Consider the following 22,014-nt stretch of genomic DNA (forward strand, 5'->3'; position numbering starts at 1 on the left):
GCAGGTGAGGAGCAGGTGAGGGGCAGGAACGCACAGGCGCGCCTCGGAGTCACAGAGTAAAGCCACTCCTTCAAATGCAAGAGGAGGAAAAGGATCTTGAGGTTCTTAGAAGCCACTGGGCCTCCAATGAACCCTGGATCTGGATGAGAACTCTGTTTCCAGCCCCAGCAGCCTTGGAGAGCAGACACATGGTGTTTAGGGGTCTCTGCGAGCGCCCCTACAAACACATTACCACTCCTCCCTTCACCTCCTCTTCCCTGACCTTTGTGGGGATCAGAGATCATCAAAAAAGGGCCAGGTGAGAGTGGGCAGGCATGCATTCTACCTCTTCCCCAGGGACCCCTCCCCCCACAGCACCAACCACTGGGCCTCAGCCAGGCCACCTAGACACAGGGGTGCTCTCCTCACCCCCGAGTCCCTGGCCTTAACTCCCTCTCTAATGATCTCATGGCTCTACAGCTGACCTCCAGGGACGAGACTGCTCCCTGCCCTGACAGATGTGGATTGCCAGGTGTAACGAATATCCTACAAAATTAATTAGAGCTGGGGAAGGGCAGCTGGGGGAGGGGTGGGCGAGAGTGTCGAAGGGGTGACACTGGTCAAAAGCTGCTTTGTGAAATGCCAACTCCTTGTACAATTACAGGCATTTTTTAATCCAATGTTTTTTAATTACAAAAAAAAGAACAGGACACCAGGTTAAATCTGAATTTCAGACAGATGACTACTGTTTATTGAATGGAACACACTTACGACATTAGCCATTACTTACATGCATTTCAAATTCACCTGGGCAGCCTGTATCTTGTCAGACAACCCGAGCTCTCACGAGCTGAGTCCTTTCCCCTCTCCAACCTTAACCTCACTCCTTGATCTGACTGTGCCTGAAGGCATCCCTCTTCCCCGCTCCAATTCCAGGGAGAGCTGTCATCTTGTCTGGGGCAGTTGGAGGCTCAGACAAGCCCCTCATCTACAAACCAGGAGCAGGAAGGCCCCACTCTGTCTTCAACCAGCCCCTGGTGGCAGGTGCTGTCCTGAGTTCACTGGTCCCTTTCCATAGCAGGTGCTCAGTAAATAGCAGTGCCTCACAATAAGGCCCTTGCAGCAAACAGGGGGCTCTGGGTACACGTCCTGGGTGGGTTCTCCCTCTCCCCCTTTCCCCCTGACTCCTCGGCTCAGTATCAATGCAAATGAGCTGCTCTGAGTAATTGAGTATTGGCTCATTTGCATACTATTAAGTGGCATGCTTAGTGGTGGGGCTGGGAGTCTCTAAGTTCACTGTTCACTCCCCCTCGTTTCTGTTCCCATACTCTTTCTGCTCTAGTTGGGAAGAGGGGAATCCTGGGGGTTGAACAAAGAGTAACACTCAACAGTCATCAGACAGCTGTCACGTGACTACGGTGTGATCTCCACATTCAAATCCTCCCACAGGCAGATCTGAGAGGTCAGGGGGACAGATGGGCACAGGTCAGCACATGAAGTCTGAATTCACTTTCTGCTTGATCTCTGGATCCTTCTGGAGTATTCTAGCATGTGAAGTGCTCTGGATAGTCTGGAACAGACTAAATTAGCAGAATGTGCTAATATGCCTGTTGGTCATTTAACCAGATAACCAAAGACTCCCGTTTTAGGATAAGCATGTCCCAAGTATTGCACAGAATCCATTTATCCTATAAGATCAGCCAGGCACTAATGGCTGTAAGCCGACTGTCTGTACAACCCCCCTCCAAGAAAGACCTCCTCACTGGCACCAGTGTTCAGAGCCCAGCCTGCTGGAAACTGGCCTCAAAGCTCAGCACCCACTGAAGAACACCACGCCTCTAGGCTTAATGCACAAAAGCATGGGTCACCAGTGGCAAGCTCCTGGCCAGGGACCTCATCGGAGCGCGGGGTGCACACGGGCACCCTTCTGAGCCTAGCCCAATACACAGCAAGCAGCCATGGGCGCAGGGGTGGCCAGCGGCCGGCCTGACCCTCACCACCGACACTGCTTGAGGTGACGCAGACTGAGGTTTCCTTCCAGAGCCTGGCCCACTGCCAGAATGGGGCCTGGCAGAGGCATGGGGCACAGGACTTGGGCAGAGGGGAGAGGCTGGAGGGCAAGGGAGCAGCACTCAGTCACAGACAGCACATTCAAATACCAGGTCACCCTGACACAGGGGGCTTCCGCAAACCACCCCCAGCCATGCAGCTGGTGAGACCAGGCAGCAGGTGCAGACTTACGGGGGCCTGTGCAGCGCAGTAACATCAATTCCAATTACTAGAATTATTACATTACAGAATTCTATAGAATTCTATTTATGATATTACAGAAAATACCCCAGGCCCATGCTCATTCCCCTATGGCTTTAAAATCCCTTTTCTTCACCCTGGGGGTCGTATGCCGAGGAGGACAAGGACTGGCCCAAGGTCTGCTGCTCCCACAGACGGAGCCAAGATGTGACCCCACTTGGCCCGCCCCGTCCCACCCAGCACAGCTGCCACGCTGTCTCGGGAGCAGTGAAGACCTAGCGCGTCTCCCTCTGAGCACGACGCCAGAGCTGTGAGTCAGAGCACAGCAGGGGCGGCCCTGGGCACCCGAGAGGAGATGGCCTGGTGGGGGGCAGCGGCGGGGAGAGGCAACGGGAGCAGGGTGGCCTGCGTAGGAGACCCACGGCAGGGCCACTCCGCTGTAACAAGCATTCCTAGCTCCAGGGAAAGTTTTGCCCTTGGTTTCCTTTAAGCGTTGGACTCCACACAACTCGATCCCACCCAGAACTCCAGGCATGCACCCTGGAAGCTGCTTCCTAGAGACACAAGGGCCACAGGTCCAGGACCACAGGTCAAGGACCACAGAATGAAGGATGCAGATTATGATGAAGAGCCCATGGAGGTGGCCAGCACGCCTCCCAGGGCCAGACACCCTGCACCCGCCTGGGCTGCAGGCAGGGTACCTCTGCAGCAGCAGGGTCTCCAGCCCCACAGAGGAGAGCGCCTGTGGTTGCCAGGACACAGGAGGTCCAGCACTGAGCCTAGGGCAAAGTGATGTGGAGTGATGTGCCGCTAAAGGACAGAGGTCTCAACAAGCCTTCTTTTTGAGGCTCTGGAAAGGAGACCGCCAGGAGCCTGGAGGGAGGAGGCCGAGAGGTAAGAAAAGAAAGGAGACTTCTGTCCCATTTCCCAGCCCCAATGACACCCCATGCCCGCAGACCCCCTCCTCGGCTCCCGCAGAGCGGGCCAGCCCTCGGTGTACTCATTCAGGCGCTGGATGGAAGGGGCTTCCCCAGGTCTGCTCTAACCACCCTGGGGTCCTGGGAAGAAAAGCAGCCTCCACCCCTCAGGCTCACCCAGCACCAGCCCTCTGGGGCAGAGGTCTCAGCTGGGGTGACCCAGCTGCTGGGGTGACCCAGCTGCTGGGGTGACCCATGGAGCCCTTCCCTTCCTCTGCCCTTCACAGGCCAGCAGGTCCTAGGCTACGCCTGTCCCGCGGAGGCACGGGGTCCCTCCCAGGCCAGCCCCGTCACCAGCATGAGGCTGCTCACAGAGTTCTGAGGCTGGGGCTGGGAAGGTGGCTCAGTGGTAGAGCGCTTGCCTTGCATGCCTGAGGCCCTGGGTTCGATTCCTTAGCACCACATAAGCAAAAAGAAAAAAGCTGGAAGTGGCTCTGTGGCTCAAGTGGTAGAGCGCTAGCCTTGAGCTGAAGAGCTGAGGGACAGCGCCCAGGCCCAGAGTTCAGGCCCCATGACCGGACCCAAAAAAAAACAAACAAACAAACAGAGTTCTGAGGCCGCCCCAGCATTTTCTAACATTTCAATATCCTAAAAGGTGAAGCATGAGGAGAACCCCCCTCTTCGTGAGTAACGGTATTTCCCCTTAAGTAGGCCCACGGGGGCTCTCTTAAAAAAAGAGACTGACCAAAAATACTCCAAAGTGGCACACGCTACTTTCTGGTCCGCTCAATCACATCGTGCATACAACTGCCCACACAATCACGGACTGAAAGAGACCAGCATGTCCTCAGGAACAAGCCAGGGACTTCTGCTGCTCTCTGGTGGGGTCTTGGCCGGTGGCCGCCTCGAGACAACACCCTGGTCCCCACGGGGTAGAGGAAACAAAGTGCCCTGACCTGGCGTCAAATCCAGCAATGGTAGGAGTTCCCAGGGAAAGGAGAAGCAAGTCAGCATTCTTGGGAGGAGGCCCCAGCAGGTGGAAGCAGGGCAGGGCTGCTGGCGGCTGTGGCTGCGGCTGGGAAGGCGTGCGGGGTCTCCTACATTCTGGGAGGGCAGCCTGCAATCCAAGCAACTAAGACCACTGGTCAATAAGGGGGATTGAGAGTCATAAAGTCAGGAGAACTCACTCCACTGCAAAGCAACTCCAAAATCTCGAGTCCATGACACGTATTTTTGGTAGCACTGGGCCTCTGAACTCAGAGCCTTACTTGCTAGGCAGGCACTCTTACCACTGAGCCATCTCTAGCTCTGACTTTGGCTCATTATCTTTTTAGATAAGCTCATGCTTCTTGCCCGGGTGTATGCTTGGTGTGATCCACCTATGTTAAGCTTGAATGACAGATGTGTGTCACCATGTCCACTTCTACATTGAGGACAATTTTCTTCCTACCTGGGCTTGCCTCAAACTGCGATCTGAAAAATCTCAGCCTCCAGTAGCTGGGATTAGACATGAGCCACCAGCACCCTGCTCACAACACTTCTTAAACAATCGACGACAGCCAGAAGGTAGATGTACTCTGAAATCACACTTGTGAAACTCACCACAAGATCAGAGCAGCAGCAAAGCCTCGTTCCAACTTACTTCCTGGATGAAAACTGCCCTCCTCCTCCTCCTCTGCCACCCTCCTTACCTGTCCCCTCCCCAACCTCCCCAACTGACTACCGTGTGGATAGATGAAAACCCAAAGACATGAGTTAACTCCACACGAGTCTTACCAAAAACCAAGCTAACCAAGGATCCCATTCAACGTTTCTCCAGCTGCAGTAGCCAACACTCCTGACCCTTCCCAGGCACTACCATTCTTACTGTGAATGTTTTGTTTCAGGACATTTGTTTTTGTCCCTGTTTGCTTTTGCGTGGGTGCGGCAACATTCACAGAGCCGCAGGCGAGAAGGGCGGCTCTGCTGCCGCCTGCCTGTGCTTTCCACAGGGTGGGGTGCTATGATTTTGCCCCTCTGGATTTGGCAGTCACAGAACCTAATCTGACTCTCACCCTTTCAGTGCTTTTCACTCATGAATGAAATAGATTCCCGCAAGGAAACAGAGATCCCAAAGTCAAAGGCAAACCTGTGTCACTCATGGCTGAGGCTGGACTATATCTGAACCGTACTACAGGTGAAGAAAGTGAGACCAACTTTACATTAAAGAGCCTGCTTCTGAAGATGGAGCACTGAGAACTAAAGGATTATGCCGAGGCCTCGCGCCCCCTGGCCCGCACCCCTTCCATCGGGATAGGCTTCTCAAACCCTTCTAAGCTCACAGCTCTAAAGACCATCCCGGCCTGACCATACTAGGGTGACAAGTCTCCACCGGCCTCGAAGCCACCGCCAGGCACAACCACACACACATGCACTGACACCCGTGCTACTCGGCACACCTGCGTGTCACCACCAGTGTTCAGCTCCAGCTCTGCAAGACAGCTGCACAAAGCCCTTGTGGCCATGTTGAGGAGACCAAGAGGGGCTCACCCCCAACTCTGCAGGAGTCCACACACAGAGCTCACAGGCCGAGCAGACGTGGGCTCTTTCGCTTTCTGGGGCTCCTTCAGTTGGGGATCCTCAGCACCCACCCAGACCTGGCAGAGAGGGGTGCTTTGAATAGCCTGGGTTCAAAGACCAGCTGCATCTCTTTCCTGCTATGCGGTGTTAAATGAGCTTTTCTTCACTTTTTTCTTTCTTCTACCTACCTACCTACCTACCATTTGGTGGTAGCGGAGTTTGGAGCCTATGCCTTGAACTTGCTAGACAGGTACTCTACCACCTCCAGCCCTTGTTACTTATCTTGCCTGGGGTCAGCCTCAGCTCTGCACCTTCCTACCTCTGTCTCCCACACAGCTGTGATTACAGATGTACACCACCATGCCCATCTTGGTTTTTGAGAAATGGTCTCATTAACTGTTTCCTCCCAAGCTGGCCTCAAACCATGATCCTTCTGCTTCTCAAGTAGCTGGGATGACAGGTGTGAGCCATCGTACCTGGCTCTCTTCCTTGAGTTTTTAAACCAGGATGGGTCTCACTATGAAGCTCAGTAGCCCAGGATGGCTTTCAATTCTGAATCATCCTGCTTCAATCTTCCATGTGCCGGGATTACAGGAGTCTGCCACCATGCCAGATTCAGAAACTTCTTTATGCCCCCACATATGAGGAAGCCGCTAGAGTTGGGATGCAGAGGTCTGCCTTATATGGAGCCCGTGCTTTGTAGGCCTGTGGTAACTGAGGTGCCATTGTGTAACATGGTAGAGGGGGCAGGGATGCGGGCTCTCGCGTGCACCTCTCACACCCACTGGGAAATGGGGGCAGCCAGAGGAAGGGTGGTACCTCATCCTTCCGCCAAGTATCCTGGCAATGCCCCAAGCAGGGGGTGGCCCCAGGACAGAGAAGCTGCAGGGAGGGGCAAATGCCACACCTGCCCCTCGACGGAGGGTACGACCAGCAGCCCCGGGGCCCGGGGCCGCCCAGCCACACACGCTGAGCATCCCGCCTGAGTGGGACTTTCTTGGAACTCCCCAGGCTCCAAGAGCAAGTCACGGTGGAAATGTGGTAACAAAGCATGGAACGCATTTCTATTTTCAGTTGGGAGAGTGAAACATCCTACCTCAGCAGCTAAGCCAGAAAGTGTCATCACTGAATTCAATCTGCAGCGGGCACCAAGCTGGAGGGACCCAAGCCACCACAAGGGTTGGCGTAATCAGTGAGACCTGGCGTAAAGTCAGGGCAGGACAAGACAGGCTTCTCCAGGCCCTTTTCAGAGACACACGGTATCAGAGCACAAAGATGTGTGGCAGAGACAACTCTCCCTTCTGTTCCACCCCAGTCACCAGGGAAGGAACTGCAGGTGCCCGGGCGCCACAGGATGTGGACAAGGTGCCCCTCCTGAGACCTCCCAGGCCACAGGCCCAGCATCTGCTTCCAGGAAACCCAGCACCCAGGTGAGGTGTGGGACTGGTGCAGGGGTGAATGCTTAGAGAGAAGTCCTTCCGGCTACAGCCCTGAAAACCTGGGATGGGCAGGCCTCCAAGAGAGTGGGCAGAAAGGGCTTGGCAAACACCTGATGATGGTGGTCTAGACAAGGTGGGGGAGGGAAGAAGAGGGAAGGAAGGAGGAAGGAGGGAGGGGAGAAGGGGAAAGGGGGGGAGGAAACAGCTCTGTCCCAACAGCTTTGCAGGTCAGGGGGAGATGAGAAGCAGGTGTGAGATTCCTTCAAGGAGCGCAGCCCAGGGGGCAGGGCTAGGACGCCTGCCTAGAGGTCATCTGGGTACTGGAGCGCCAGCTGCACTGACAGGGGTCAGGTCCCAGTGGAGTTATGAACAGGGGCTCTGCAGAAACCTCTCTATCTGTGCAGGGGCAGGTGGACTACCCACCCAGACCCGCCAAAGAGTGTGGAGGAGCCAGGAGCTAGCTCGCCACACAGCTGTTCAAGGTCCTGACAAGAAGGACTAGGGTCCTGACTGACAGTAACTCAGGGGGAGGCGACCAATCACAGAGTTCTGTGCAAGCTCTAGACAGCAGTGGTTTGAGCACTGGTGTCCTGTAGCCCGGGCAAGTACCCTGGGGCCTCTACCCTTACACTAGAGACCGGAGCCTCACCCAGCTCTACAGATTCTAACACTTGGACTATTTCTCACCTATGATCACTTTTTTCCTTCCTGTTTTTGCTATGGCTTTTATAAAGATAAGAGTCCTACTTGGGGCTGGGAAAGTGGCTCAGTGATAGAGTGCTTGCCTTGCATGCATGAGGCCCTGGGTTCAATTCCTCAGCACCGTATCAGCAGAAAAAGCCAGAAGTGGTGCTGCTGTGGCTCAAGTGGTAGAGCGCTAGCCTTGAGCTGAAGAGCTGAGGGACAGCGCCCAGGCCCAGAGTTCAAGGCCCCATGACCGACAAAAAAAAAAAAGTCCTACTTGAAATTTCAGAGGATGTGTCAATCTATAGATTTTGATTGACTTTATAACTCACTCACGGGGCCACACTGTCCAGGGAAGTCCAAGACTCTTTGGCAACGCCATTAGTCTCCTTCCAAGGACAGTAATGTCAGATGCACTGACAAGAAATAAACCTCCTAAAATCACAAAAAAAATTAATAAAAATTAATTTTAAAAAATATATTAGACAGGTGCTGGTGGCTTATAATCCTAGCTACTGAGGAGGCTGACATCTGAGAACTGCAGTTCAAAGCCAGCCCAGGCCGCAAAGTCCATGAGACTCTTATCTCCAATTAACCACCAAAGAGAAGTGCATGATATTTGTCCGAAATAATCCCTACACGCAGGAGGCTGGTTCCAGGCCAGCCTCAGCTACATAATGAGGCTGTCTCCAAAACCAAGAGCTAGGGGAACAGCGCTATGGTCAGGTGCTTGCCTGCTGTGCGCAAAGCTATGAGTTCCATTCTCCGCACTGCAAAAATAAACACCTGTGCCTGTTTATGATCTAGTGATTGCACACGAACGGACAGCTGCTGAGCTCTTATTTTTAAACAAAATCAATGGGACACTGCAATCAGTACTCAGCTGCTCTCAGAAGGTCAGGAAAGAGCTCCTTCCCGTGCCATCCACACCTGGCCCCTGAGGACACGCGGGCACGGGTGTGCTCTGGGCCCTTTCTCCGCTGTCAGATCAGGTGCTGACACTAACACGGTGGACCCCGGAGCAGGACATGTTCTTCTTTAAGGCATGTATGTATTTATTGCTTCCTAGTGGATGTTCTCCTCTAGACTGCAAAGAAAGGCTGCTGGGAAGACACCTGTCTTCCCTCCACCCTCCTTTGCCTGCATGGTGGGAGTCACCGGGTAGCTCAAAGGGCCAACTATTCTGCACAAACAAGGCTGTCGAGGGCCAAAGCCGCCAGGCAGCTCCCTATTACGGCCATGCCTGCCCTGGCCTTCCCAGTTGGAGGGGATTCCAGTGGCTCTCCACAGACAAATAAACAGCAAATACTTACAGCGGATGGCCTTGTAGAACTGATTCCTTAATCAACAGTTAAAGAAGCAAATTGGATTTGCCCTATCACAAAAAAGAAATTAATTCCAGATTGTAGTTATTGTCTTAAGTACAAGAAGGTTGTCTTATGGGCTTGGCTGGATAATTTCATTTTAAAAGTATCTCTAAAATTTGACATCCCTTGGGATTTGTGGTTTTCTCCATCATTATATAACTGTAAACTTCTGGAGGTTAGAGATTGGATAATTCCTTTCAGCTGGACCTGGCCTCCCGCACAGTTGGATGCTAAGGATGAGTGCTAAGGGGTTGTGAGGAGTCACCAGTCAGGCTTGGGAACAGGACCTGCCAGCCCCAGCCTAAACATTAAAAAAAAAAAAAAAAAAAAGTTTTAACGTGCAACACTTTTCCAATTCTGTACACTTTCTAGACCTCTGCCACTAATCAAGAGAAGTGCTAGAGATTCTTTTGTGCATCCACAGGAGCTAGTGGAAACAAAAATAGAAAACAAAGATAGTGGCCTCCTCTTCAAGGCGATTGCTTTTGCTCCCGTGGAACGGTTTCGCTGGGCTGAGCTTTCTGAAACCATATGTTCACGCAACGTTATGCACAGGAGCTGGCCTTCCAGCCATGACAGGCACGCGCAGGCTTCCCTCCCCACCCCAGCCGCAACCGTAAAACGCTCAGTAAAGCCCAGCACCGGGGCACCGCGCATCTCCACGGGTAAAATATCTCCTCAGACTTTCCTGCTTGATGCGTGATTTCTGAGTTGATTAACATCTCATCTCTAGTGTTATGTTATTATTTCCTTTATGTTTTAATCCATTTTTGCACCATGAGAAAAGAAAAATATCACTATTCTAGTAATCAAGTTGTTCCTGTAAAATCCTAAATAAAATGAGAATTTTATTAAAGATATTTATCTTATACAACAAGAATAAAATCAATTTGCACTGCCAGTCCAGCATCCAGCTACAAGAACATTAAAATATGTTGTTTACTTGCGGGAGGGGCCAATGCTCTTTGCAGACTGGTCAGTGAGAGACACCAGAGGGTGCTGCTTTTCCAGAGTATTGGCTAGGCGGCTGGACGTGGAGGAGAGCATTTTTATTGTTAATCAATGCCAATCAATTCTGAGCCTTGATGTTAAATAGGGATCAATACTGCTGGACTGCAGATGAGGTCTGATTTCAATTGGTGAGCAAACCTGCAGAAGTTTTTAATCATAAGGTAAATCAAGACCTGGAACATAAGTCAGATGAATTAATATCGGCGATGTAGGGCCCCTCGTACCACCGATCCAGCACAAGGAAATTTCTGTCATATTTCATTATCACTCTTAGGGCAAGCTGAAGGCTGCGTTTGGGGGCTTTTCCGAGGTGGAGGCTGGAGCGCCCCTCACACTGCACGTGAATCCTCGCCACAACCGCAGTCAGCTGGTCCACCGAGTATAGTTATACGTATGCCCCATGAATCTCATTTTATGCGATTAAGATCCATAAAAATTCAATAGCTTTTCTTCTGCAATTCACATTTTACCTGGTGAAATATCATAAGAATTTCATTATCTTTGCAGCTGTTGCCTAGGATCAAGCAAAGGTTATTATCCTCTTCGAAAACACTATAGAATATGTACGAAAATGTCAAGAGAACTGGGCATTTAAAGCTTGATTTTTTAAAAGAAAAACACTGTCTGAAGTTTAGAATAAACTGCACTTGACATTTATGTACCATGATGCATTTCTTGGTAAACTGATTTTGCAAGGAAATTCTTTGAATTCGACTCTGTGACCAGATTGTAAAAGGAAAAGGAGAAATGGAAAGATGGGAGGGGAGGAGAGTGGAGAAACAGGCGAGAAAGAAAGGGGAGGGAAAGGGGGAAGCAGAGAGGGGTACAGGAACCCTAAGCCAAGGCCCCCTCTCCCCCTACACCTCAGACCATATAGGATTTCTTAACCTTTCTGATGACCATCACAGGGTGCAGAACTCGGAGCCCCTAACTGATTGCAATGGTGTAATCCCACAGATCACTCAGGCCCATTTAAAGCATTTGAAGAAAAATGGCCAGTACAGAGGTGATCCGTCAGAAAGCTCTGTAAATCATGCGGATTCGGTACAGTCCTGCAGCCCCACTGCTCGGGTTCCATCTATGATGATAAATTAGCATTAGATGGAACCTAATGAGTTTACTAAACATTTGGGATTTGTGCTAATAAACTGGCTGGCTGTGAACTAGCGGAAGCGATGAGCAATCCCGGAGCTCTCTCTTATCTCTGTAACATGACAGTTAAACCACGCTCCCAATCTGCGATCAATTCATCATCCCACACCATTGTACATTCTTCACAAAAAGATAATTACCGCTTCTCTGAATCAGAACACTCATATTTCCCTGGGATTGCAGGTCCTGATAGCAGCTCTGTCACCGGTACCCCAGCCCCACTACACAGCTCTATTTATGATCATTATTTTCACCTAAACAAGCCTCTTTCCTCAACTTGATAAGGAAACGTGTGAGGATGGGAAGGGAACAGTTAAAGACATTGTTTCCTCGGCAGAGCGCTTTCACGTTTACTGGAGGCCGCTGACAAATATTTTATTCGGGGCATTAGTAAAAGTTTCCCTCGTTAGAACATATAGCTACCAGTTCCTTCAAAAAAAGAAATCTTGCCCTCAGCTCTAATTTGTTAAAAAACAGAGAATAAGAGTAAAGCCAGCCACGTCACAGGGAATAAATCAGAGCGTGATTAAAAAGACTGTAGCGGTTTTAAAGTGGCCTGCCCCTGGCTGGTCTGCTTCTCCTGGATTCTCCTGCTGGCCTTACAGGGGTCGGCCCTGCCACCGGTCACCTCTGGGTGACCCCGCACATGCAATAAATTACCATAACACACAACTCTGAAACAATGTAAATTAGTTACTGCTCACAGCCTAATAAATGAGAACAAATGTGTTTGGGGCTGGAAAGGGGTCTGGATGCTCTAATTGCTGGGAATAATTATGCTGGGGTCTTAGGAAACACGAGCAGTGGTCACTTGTTAAGACAAATACCCCTAACCCAGCCGACATGCTTCCGACCACAGGACTTCTAACCGCCAAATATTTTCCCCTTAAGAGTTTAGTGCATGTCTACACCTGGCTTCATCCAAAAGCATGTCTGAAAGAAGTATGCTTAAAACTGTATAACATATCTATGTGTCATAAATTCTGAAGCCAGGCCAGTGTTCCTTTTATTCTAAAGCTTTTTCTGGGATTGTTGCTGGTAAAGGACCCTCCAGGAGAGGCAAGATGCCCCTCATCCGTAGTGGGCAGGGGATCGCTGTTAGAGTGGGGTGGGCGGTGGGCTGGGCAAGATCTGCTCCAAGCCCACTCTAGACGGGGGTACTCACCGTGTGTTAACTTACATAACTCATTATTTGTTCAAAGTAATGATCATTGGGGAAAGGGCTGTTATATTTAGAGCCCACTTGTCACATTTAATGAATGGGAGTGACCGCCAGCTCCTCCTGGAAGCCCTCTCTCAAGTCCCAGCACCTCTCCCGGGACCTCCACTGGCTGGAGACCCACAGCAGTTCACGTCCAAGTAACTGATGGCTGCTGCCCAGTGGCCAGATTGGGCCAGCGACCTCGGACAGAGGGACCAACGGCACGTCCAGCCCCACCCCCACTTGTTCCCTGACCCAATCTTCCTGGTGTCAGAGGACTTATCGCTTCATTGAGAGCCTGGAAGTGGACAGGAGCCCCCTCTGGCAGCATGTCCAATAACCAAATATCAAGAAGAGAGGCCACCGGGGCCAGCCCATCCCACCACACCGATCTGATTTACAAACCTTTCCTAATGTGAAACAAATGCCATGGGTGTGAATTCATACTTAACCGTAAAAACGCGCGCATTGCTCGGCCTCGTATTAAATACCACATATAACTCTCAGCAGGTTTTATGTTGTGTTTTACTGTCAGCAGTGGCTAGAGCTGGCCTAACATTTTGTTTGGCAATTAGGAAAATTTGTAGTTTAATTTATTAAGCCAAAAAAGGCCAACAATGACACTGAATGTGGAATTCACCCTGCTCTTAAGTGTGATACAGTGGTACCCTTGCTTCTGTAGTAATTTAGTCCTTCTCCTTTTGTGTTCTATGTAACGTAGATATTCTAAAATAATATTATTTAGGAAATAAGCCCTGGCTAAGTAAAACCGAGTTGTACAGCTTAAGTAAATTCATAATATAAAGTTATTGTATTTTCATTTCTTCATAAGGAGCCAGCTGCTTGGGGCAGGAAAGTCAAAATACGCAAACTCCAAAGCCCCAGAAACCCCACAGGTAACACCAAGCACTAGGTCTTCCCTGAGTCAGGACTTATGAGAAAGAAGGTATATTACCCCAGGCCTTTAAAAAGAAAAACCCAGCTGGGCGCTGGTGGCTCACGCCTGTCATTCTAGCTACTCAGGAAGCTGATATCTGAGGGAGTTCAAAGCCAGCCTAGGCAGGAAAGTCCATGAGACTCTTATCTCCAATGAACCACCAGAAAACCGGAAGTGGTACTGTGGCTCAAGTGGTAGAGCGGTCACCTTGAGCCGAAGAGCTGAGAGACAGCGACCAGGCCCAGAGTTAAAGCCCCACAACAAGCAAGCAAGAGAGAGGGGGGTGGGGAGGGAGGGAGGGAGAAAGGGAAGGAGGGAAGGAAGGAAGGAAGGAAGGAAGGAAGGAAAAGGAAGGAAGGAAGGAAAAGGAAGGAAGGAAGGAAGGAAGGAAGGAAGGAAGGAAGGAAGGAAGGAAGGAAGGAAAAGAGGAAGGAAGGAAGGGAGGGAGGGAGGGAGAGAGGGAGGGAGGGAGGGGAGAAAGAAAAGAGGTGGGGAGGGAGAGATAAACTCAACTAGCCCACACCTATTATAGTCCTACCTACTCAGAAGGCTGAGATCTCAGAATCATGGTTCAAAGCCAACCCAGGCAGAAAAGATCATACATCTCTTATCTCTGATTATCCACACACCCCACCCCCAAAAGTGGAGCTATAGCCCAAGTGGTAGAGCACTAGCTTTGGGTGGGGGGCTCAAGAACAGTGCCCAGGCCCTGAGTTCAAGTCCCGGGAGCAACACACACACACGCACACGCACACGCACACACACCCATAAAATTCTAAAAAAGTATTGTGGGCACACTATGACGCTACTAAATGGGGCAAAGTTCAACGCATTCCACGCGGCCAGGCAGCCCTCGTGGAAAGGCTGCGTGCTGCGTGTCTGTGACTGTACTGGCCTTGGAGGGCAAGGCTGCAGGCACCACAGAGAGATGGGGCGTACCAGGCGTTGGGGGAAGGAGAAGGATGAAGAGGTGGAGCACAGGGAAGTCAGGTCAGGGGAATGTTCTACATGCCATCGACACTTGTCAAAACGCACCAGATGTGCTGTACCCAGAGAAAACCCTCGTGCCAACTGCAGCCTGTGGTTAACAGCTACCTACCAACACTGGGCACTGCACCGCAGGCCCCACACCACTGCAGGTGCTCACACTGGAGAGACCGGTGGGCAGGGGCGGGGGAATACAACAACCTGGACTTTCTGCTCATTTTTCTCAAAGCCTAATCTGTTGTGAAAAGTAACAAGTCTATCCGTTGGTTTTAAACATGTTCCTAGAATTACCTTTCTACCCACTTTGAGTACACAGGAAGAGAGCAGCATGTGAGGGTCGTCTGTCCCTGGGGAAGCCCTAACACCTGCTTTGGGTGCCCACTTCCCTATACCTCTCTGTACCCCAGGCCAGGGATGCCATTCTACACATGGTTCTAAGCAATGAAAGTTTGGAAAGGGCACCTGTTTCAATCTACCAGGGCCATTCCGAAATTTCTGTTGGCTCCATCCTGAGCACTGACAGCCTTCAACGACTCAGGGAGCTGCCCAGCCTCAACCCAAGGCTGCTGACCGCCATCCCTAATGCCAATACCAAAAAGACCAAGTCGGGCGGTATTTAAACCAAAGGGTAACCCTCCCTCTGGCTCTGATGACCCTGTTCCAGTGTCCTCCTGGGCAGCCTTGTCCACTGCCACAGCTGGGGTGACCCTCTGGCCTTCCCCCATGCGCACAGGACCAAGCCACACACACGCCACCCCAGCTTGAGCGCCAGGCCCCTCTGTCTGTGATTTCACAGCACGCACACTGGCTATCTCTACTACTTCAACAAAAACCTCCAGAAAGGGGGGTGACTCCCCCATGGTCGCCTGGACTCGGCCGCAGGCCTCCAAGGGCAACGTTGGTCTCCTTCCCTTTGTAAATGGCCCCCACCCTGAGGACAAATTTTTAAGGGCCTTAAACACTGACAGAGTTCTGTTCGGTGGTGCTGCTTTAACACGCACCCTGCCCCCAGTGCTTTCTTATGGAGAGGGAAGACCAGGAACCACAGGGCATCCAGTGGGGCGGCGCAGAGGTGGAGGTAGGGGCGGTGGCTAGAGCTGCCTGTCTGGGCCTAGGAGGCCTCCTCCCAGATGTGCAGCAGATCTCCGGTCTTCCAGCAGAGACAAGCTGGAGCCAGCTCCTTCCGCCAGCAGGGCCTGGGCCCCGTGTCCTGCAGCACCACCAGCGAGCCCCTTCCTTTCCGCACTGGTAAACTCATTTCCTAGAGAATTACCGGGAAGGCACACCGTGCAGTCCCGCTTCTGTTTTCAGAGGATGGACGCCGTCCACTGGGCACATGGTTGTAGCTGAGCAACTTCCAGTGAAGGAATTGCAAGTGGAGGTTTTCTGGGGGTTTTTTGTTTTGTTTTGTTTTCGTTTGTTTTGTTTTTAAGAGCAGGGGAAATGAGGGATTCTTAAGGCAACTCAAATCAGACTTTCCCTATGTGGCCTACACACAGCACAGAATCCTTGGCAAATTTACAACAACTTCTATTTTGACAGATAGGACTGACCGTTTTCCAAATAAAGCGTTTTGAAAACAGTTTTCTCAAGCTTCGACAACTTAACGAACGCTAGTTACCCTGAAGTCTAAGAGGCTTATAAAATGCAAAAAAAAAGAAAGAAAACTCTTAAACCATAAAATTCCTCCACTTATTTCTCTAAATGATAGCCATATTTTCATTTTAAAGCATTAATAATACCAGCATAATGTCTCATTATATAGAGTTTTAACCACAAACATTTTGGGGAGATTTGCTCCTAAGATAAATAAACAAGAGGAGCTTGTGTTCTGGCAAGCGGACCCAGTGAATGGTTTTCATTTTCTCGGCGCGCAAGCTGTCGAAGCTTTGCCAAGTGCAGGTTAAGCTCCTCCACTTCTCACTTCCTGTACCCTACTTGTCAATCACTTCCTGTCTGCCACGACAATTTCCATCATTAGAGCTTGGAATTTTTATCTCTTCCAACATGACTCCTGTTGCCACTGTGAGTTTGAATTCTGATAAATTATTCACCATCTTTGAAAAGTAACTGAAAATTACAGCATCAACTTGAACCACCTATATCTAGCAAGGATCTCCCTCCTCCCAGAGCACCTCCTAACCGCCTCCATAAGGCCAGCGTTCTCCAGCGTCACGAGAGGGCCTCTGGCCAGCCCCAATTATCTTCTGGTGCACAGAGCGTAATTATTTGCTTCCTGTAAGCATGCGTAACAGAACTCCGAGTTTGGACGGCTTGCCATAAGGTAATCCAATTCATCCATGCCATCCTAACACAATTACAGGCACTGGCTATATCTTTGCTCTTCACCTGATAAGGCTGCCGCAGAGGCCTGGGATGGTTTGTGTCAACATCCCTCCTGGAGTATAGCTTCTGACAGCCCTGCTTCCAGCCCCTCCCCTCACCCTGCATTTTCCTAGCGTCTGCCTGCTGCTGCCTGCCTGGTGCAGGCACTACAGCTGGGCCTGAGCCCTTGCAGGAGCCGACGAAAAGCCTAGCTGGTTGAGAGTGTTGCGGAAGTCATTGTGGGCGTGTGGCTTATTTTCAAAGCCGGCCCTGGACTGGCCTGCCTCTGCAGGCCTTGCCCAGGCCAGGCAGCCATCAATCTCTGCAGGCCTCCTCAGCCGAGGCCAGAGATCTAGGCCCTGCCTGGACCTAGAGGTGGCCCTGGGCGCTCTCCCACCCCATCCCCACCCCCGACCCCCGTCTGCCGTGGCGCATGGCGGCAGGCTATACACAGATGGGGCACCAGGATGCACACTCATCTCGGGGTTACAGGCAGAGGCAAATACACAAAGTGGGCACTGTTCCCGGTACCTCCCTATTTAAATGAAAGCATGTCATTGTGACTCAGTAAAGCTGCTCTTCCTTTCTGTTTATTTGCAGAAGTTTATGGGGAAAAAAAGAATTAAGGGATGAATGAATGCGGTGAACTTTTTGCCTCTTCCGACTGGCATGCCAGAGACTAAAACAGCACCCACACCTGAGCTGGCGGAGAGAAACGGGGCTAGTGCCAGCCCAAATTGGATTCTTTGTAGCCATGGCCATCCATCCAAAGTGTGCTTTCAAACTGCCAAATTTCTAGCCAATATTTTCCCTTCTCTGAAGGCCCCTGTATTAAAACAGACCCAGAACCAAAGAGTCTCTCAAATGGGCAGCCAAGGCCAAGGGAGGACTCCCAGAGCCTGACGCCTATTTGATGATAATTATATTCACATCTTACGAAAACTGAGAAGGAAAAATTAACACCAAACTATACTGTTTTCACTGCATTATGCAGATGAAATGACAAGTCGTCATTTAAGAAGTTAATAAACAGTCTCCGTTTTGCAGGTTATCCAAATGCTACTGAATAGAAAACCTTGGATCCCTAAATGATGTGTAATTAAAATTATTTTTAAAATCCTCCTTGACAGGCTGAGGCTTAGCCAAAATGTAAATGACATTAAAGAAGACAATGAATTTAATTTTATTTAATGTCCCTTTTTGCAGATCCTCATTTACATAGCATTTTTAACAAAAGCGTTGACCTTATAAATGCTGGCATTTGTACAGCTTCAGAGGAGTTGGATTTAATCACGCGCGTGCAAAGCCATGAGGGAGGGAGCCTTAAGTTCTCTGCTTGGAGATGGAGTACGAATAAAAACATTGGGACTGGTCAAATGTTTATCCTCCCTGCTTCTGAAAACAACCTGACAAGAAGATGTAAGGGCTGGGGAATAACCCAGTGCTGTTTGTAAGGCTTGGTAATAATCATACATAATCGTTTGGAAATATAGCTAATAAAAAATATAATGAGTGTTCAGCAAAATCGGCATTAGGCCCAAATTACATGATATTAATACTTGAACAGGTGCAGAAAGGCGCTTTAAATGAGGTAAATGAATAAAATGTCCCAGAGCACAACTGTGTGTGCTGACAAAAAGTCAATCCCATGAATAATTCAGTGAGCAGGACTGCCAGCAAAGGTCGGCTCTCTTTGACCTTTGTGACAGGAAGTGAAAGGAAACACTGTTGACTAAAAAGAGAGAGAGAAAGAGAGAGGAGAGAGAAAGGAGGAGAGGAGAGAGAAGGAAGGAGTAAAAAAGAAGAGAAGAAGAGAAGAGAAGAGAAGAAAAGAAAAGATAGGAAGAAAAAAAAGAAAGGAAAAAACACCTTCCATCAGTCTTGGCTACCATTCTAAAATCACTGTTAAGGTGTAAACTTAATGCACACAAATGCACCCTAGTCAGGATTTGGAAGGTGGGGGGCACTGGGGGGGAGTGCAGAGCTGAAATTGCTGGCAGTTAGGTGCTCTGACTAAAGACGATGTAAAAATCGCAGGCAATGAAAGGTTAAGCAAATAATATTTTTCTACAACCCAATGTCAATTATGTATAAAAATCTGAGGTCAGCTGAGAAGCATTTTCAGAGCCCACAGGGCTGAGATTCTGTAACAGCTGTTAAATATGACAAAACTTTGCCACCCCCATCCCCCCCCCTCAAGAAAAACTAAAGCTATTCCAAACTCTGTATGAAAGAAAATGGGATAAACAGATGTCTGGCTTCCAGACAGGAAAGTAGAACAGACTTGGAATGATAAGTCTCCCAAACTCTATAGACTAATGCCAGATTTATGGGGAGGGGGCACTGCCTGCCACAGAGATGCCAGTGAGCAGGACGCCAGAGACGATGCCATCTGGAACCGCCCCGCCGAGCCCGCCTGGGCCCCGCATGCGGCCCACGGTGTGCGGCCAGCCCGTGTGGGCAGGCACTCGGCCCTGCTCCTGCGCCCTCCGCAGTCGCCTGCCCAGGCCACGCCGCAACAGTTGAATCCTGCCCTTTGGTCCCCCCACCCACCCAGCCCCAGGCCAAGCAGGGCAGAGGAGGGTGAAGAGGATGTGCCCTCTGGGGCATTTCCAGAGCTCCTGAGGAAAGAGACAGGGATGGCACAGGCAAATGATGTGAGCTCAAGTGTGGTTTTGGTTTAGCAGCTACACCGACATCCTGTAATCATTTGCAGCCCTTGGAATGTACGGGTGAAACAGGAGAGATTTATCTGCTCATAGTTGGGATATGTGGACAATGGGGTCCCTAATGAAGACCATCTGCTTTTGTGTTTTCCCAGAAAACATTATTCCATGAGGAAAATGATACTCCCAGCCTTCTCAGCAATACCATGAAAATTCGTGCACGTACATGTGCTCACACACATCCATGCACATGTAGGGGTGTGTGGCTATACATGGCCTTGCATGTGGAGAGGGTGGGGGCACCTTTCTCCTCACATGTGGCTTTCTGCAGATCAGTAAGATTTACACAGATACCTGCGCCCGTGTATCCTTCTGACTCATACCCCTCCCTTGACAATGTTACATTTCTCCTTGCCTCTGTAAACTGCTCTATTATTTTAAATACACTGCAGTATAATTATATCTGTGGAACGATAAAAATGTGTTTCTCTAGCAGCATTTTATGGGGAAGTAAACACCATAGGCAAAGACTTCACAGTAAGTGAAAAGGGCTTCATAAGGGGCAACACCCGACTGTCCCCCCGTTTCACTCCGAAGGGTCTTCCATGCCATTCCTAAGTATCCAACGCTTCTCAGAGATAACTAAACTAAATTGTGTAATTAATTGATTTAAGGCATCAGGGTCTATAGAATGTGATTACCCGGCCAGAGCGGGAAGCTTGCTTCTCTCTTCTGGCAGTGTGGACGTGCGTAAGAGGCTCGGTGTGGGCTGGAACAGACATGGGCCCATTGATCTCAATTCAGGTTGGAATTATTGGTTTATATCCTCAGGACAAATATGCCTTATCTGGTCAGAACCTGCTAAATGTATCCAAAGGCCACACGGAGCCAGTGAAGCGCACTGTATATAATTCTTTTTTAAGCCAACTAGCCAAGTGACGACACGCATGGTGTGGACCTGTAAACTGACTCGCCAATCTGATGGGACATTTTATTCGGCAATACTCAGGAGGAAACTCAGGCTAGAAACTCACCAATTTCCAGAGGCAGCACACGCCCCGCAGAAATGATTATCATTATGAAACCGAAACGCATCTTGTGAAAGACAGCGTCACTCCAAAGAGATTCCCTCCCAGCAGTGTTTTTCTTCCTCTGATTAATACAACTTACCCTAGTGAATTTGCCTAGAAATATGCCTTAAACTATAGATAGTACCAAGGCCACCTTCATTTCACAGGGATTTACAGCAAGCAACAAAATGCTAATAGTATTTTGTCATTATAAATGACAGCTCTCTTAAGAATGTTGAAAATGGCCATCGCGTTTGTTGTTACATAAAACTACCCTTACCTTAAAATCTCTAACATAGAAGGTGATTAAAATTCCTATAAAATTGTCATATCTTTGAATTTAGAAGCAGAGCAGATTTTTTCATCAATAATTAAGACCTCCAAAGCATTTATGCCAGGCATAAATGGAGCTTCAATCTTCCTTATTCAAATAAACATGGTAAACCCATTAACCAAATGTTTTTACATTTTTCTCCTCCTCTCATGCTTCTAGAATGTCAAATGATCACAAACTTCTCTTAGGTTATAAAAGTATGAGAAACCTTAGCACACATTTTAATTGAATAAATATAAGAAAACATTCCCTCTGACAAGAATTAAAAAGCAATTCTTTTTTTTTTTTTTTTTGATTTCTGGGGAAAATATTTCCCAGCATGTGATAAAGACCTGGATCTCAAGAGTTATTCAGTATCAATATCTAATAAATGATGGAATGTTACATCAATCCAAAGCAATTCTGAAGAAAAGGAGAACAGTTTCCAAAACGTGAGTCAAATCAACATGGCCATTTCATTATCATGATACGCTAGAAATCTCACAATTTTGAAACACATCATCTTCCAAAATTCACAAAGATCACTGAGACACTGGAACACTTTGTACATCAGAAGCTAGCATGCGCTGGCTTTTCAAGTCCCCTCTACTCCAAAGACAAGATTCCAAGAGCTGCCCAAACACTGTTAGCCAACGCAGAGAAAATGAGTTCAGTTTCACAACAACCACCCAAGGCTGTATGATTTCCATAGCCACAACACCAAAGACAAATATAATTATATTGATTTTGTAGTTCAAGTTCCACAAAGTGTTGAACTTGTTCTCAACTGCCTGAGTGACAGCCACAACTGGCCAGCCCTATTTGATTACTAATAAGAGCGCTGTCCCTTCTGTCAGACACCGAACATTCTCCACTAAGCAAACAGCTATTCCAGCTAGTTAAACATTAGCATTGCTCTCCACCGCTGTCGCATATTTCTCTAGGCTTAACTCATGGAGTTTTCCGGGTTTAATTTTTCAGACACTAGACAGCAAAGTTCATGATCAAAAGATAACTTCGTAATAAAAGCTGCTGAAATTCAACCCCTCTTCAAAACAAGTCTAAATCTCTGCTTCACAAAACTGGTGTCCTATGTACACGTCTAACATCTATTTGATTTGGGTACCAATTTCAAAATCTGCAGTCAATCACATACT

General features: G+C 49.3%; 1 protein-coding gene across 9 annotated transcripts in view; it reads right to left on the reverse strand.

Annotated features, from left to right (window-relative positions):
• Positions 1–22,014, reverse strand: part of LOC138821663 (transcription factor COE3) — a 120,367-nt gene that overhangs the window by 91,988 nt on the left and 6,365 nt on the right. The window lies entirely within an intron of this gene.

Source organism: Dipodomys merriami, unplaced genomic scaffold (genome assembly GCF_024711535.1).
Source record: "Dipodomys merriami isolate MVZ:Mamm:240054 unplaced genomic scaffold, mDipMer1.0.p SCAF_924, whole genome shotgun sequence".
Classification (NCBI taxonomy): Eukaryota; Metazoa; Chordata; class Mammalia; order Rodentia; family Heteromyidae; genus Dipodomys; species Dipodomys merriami.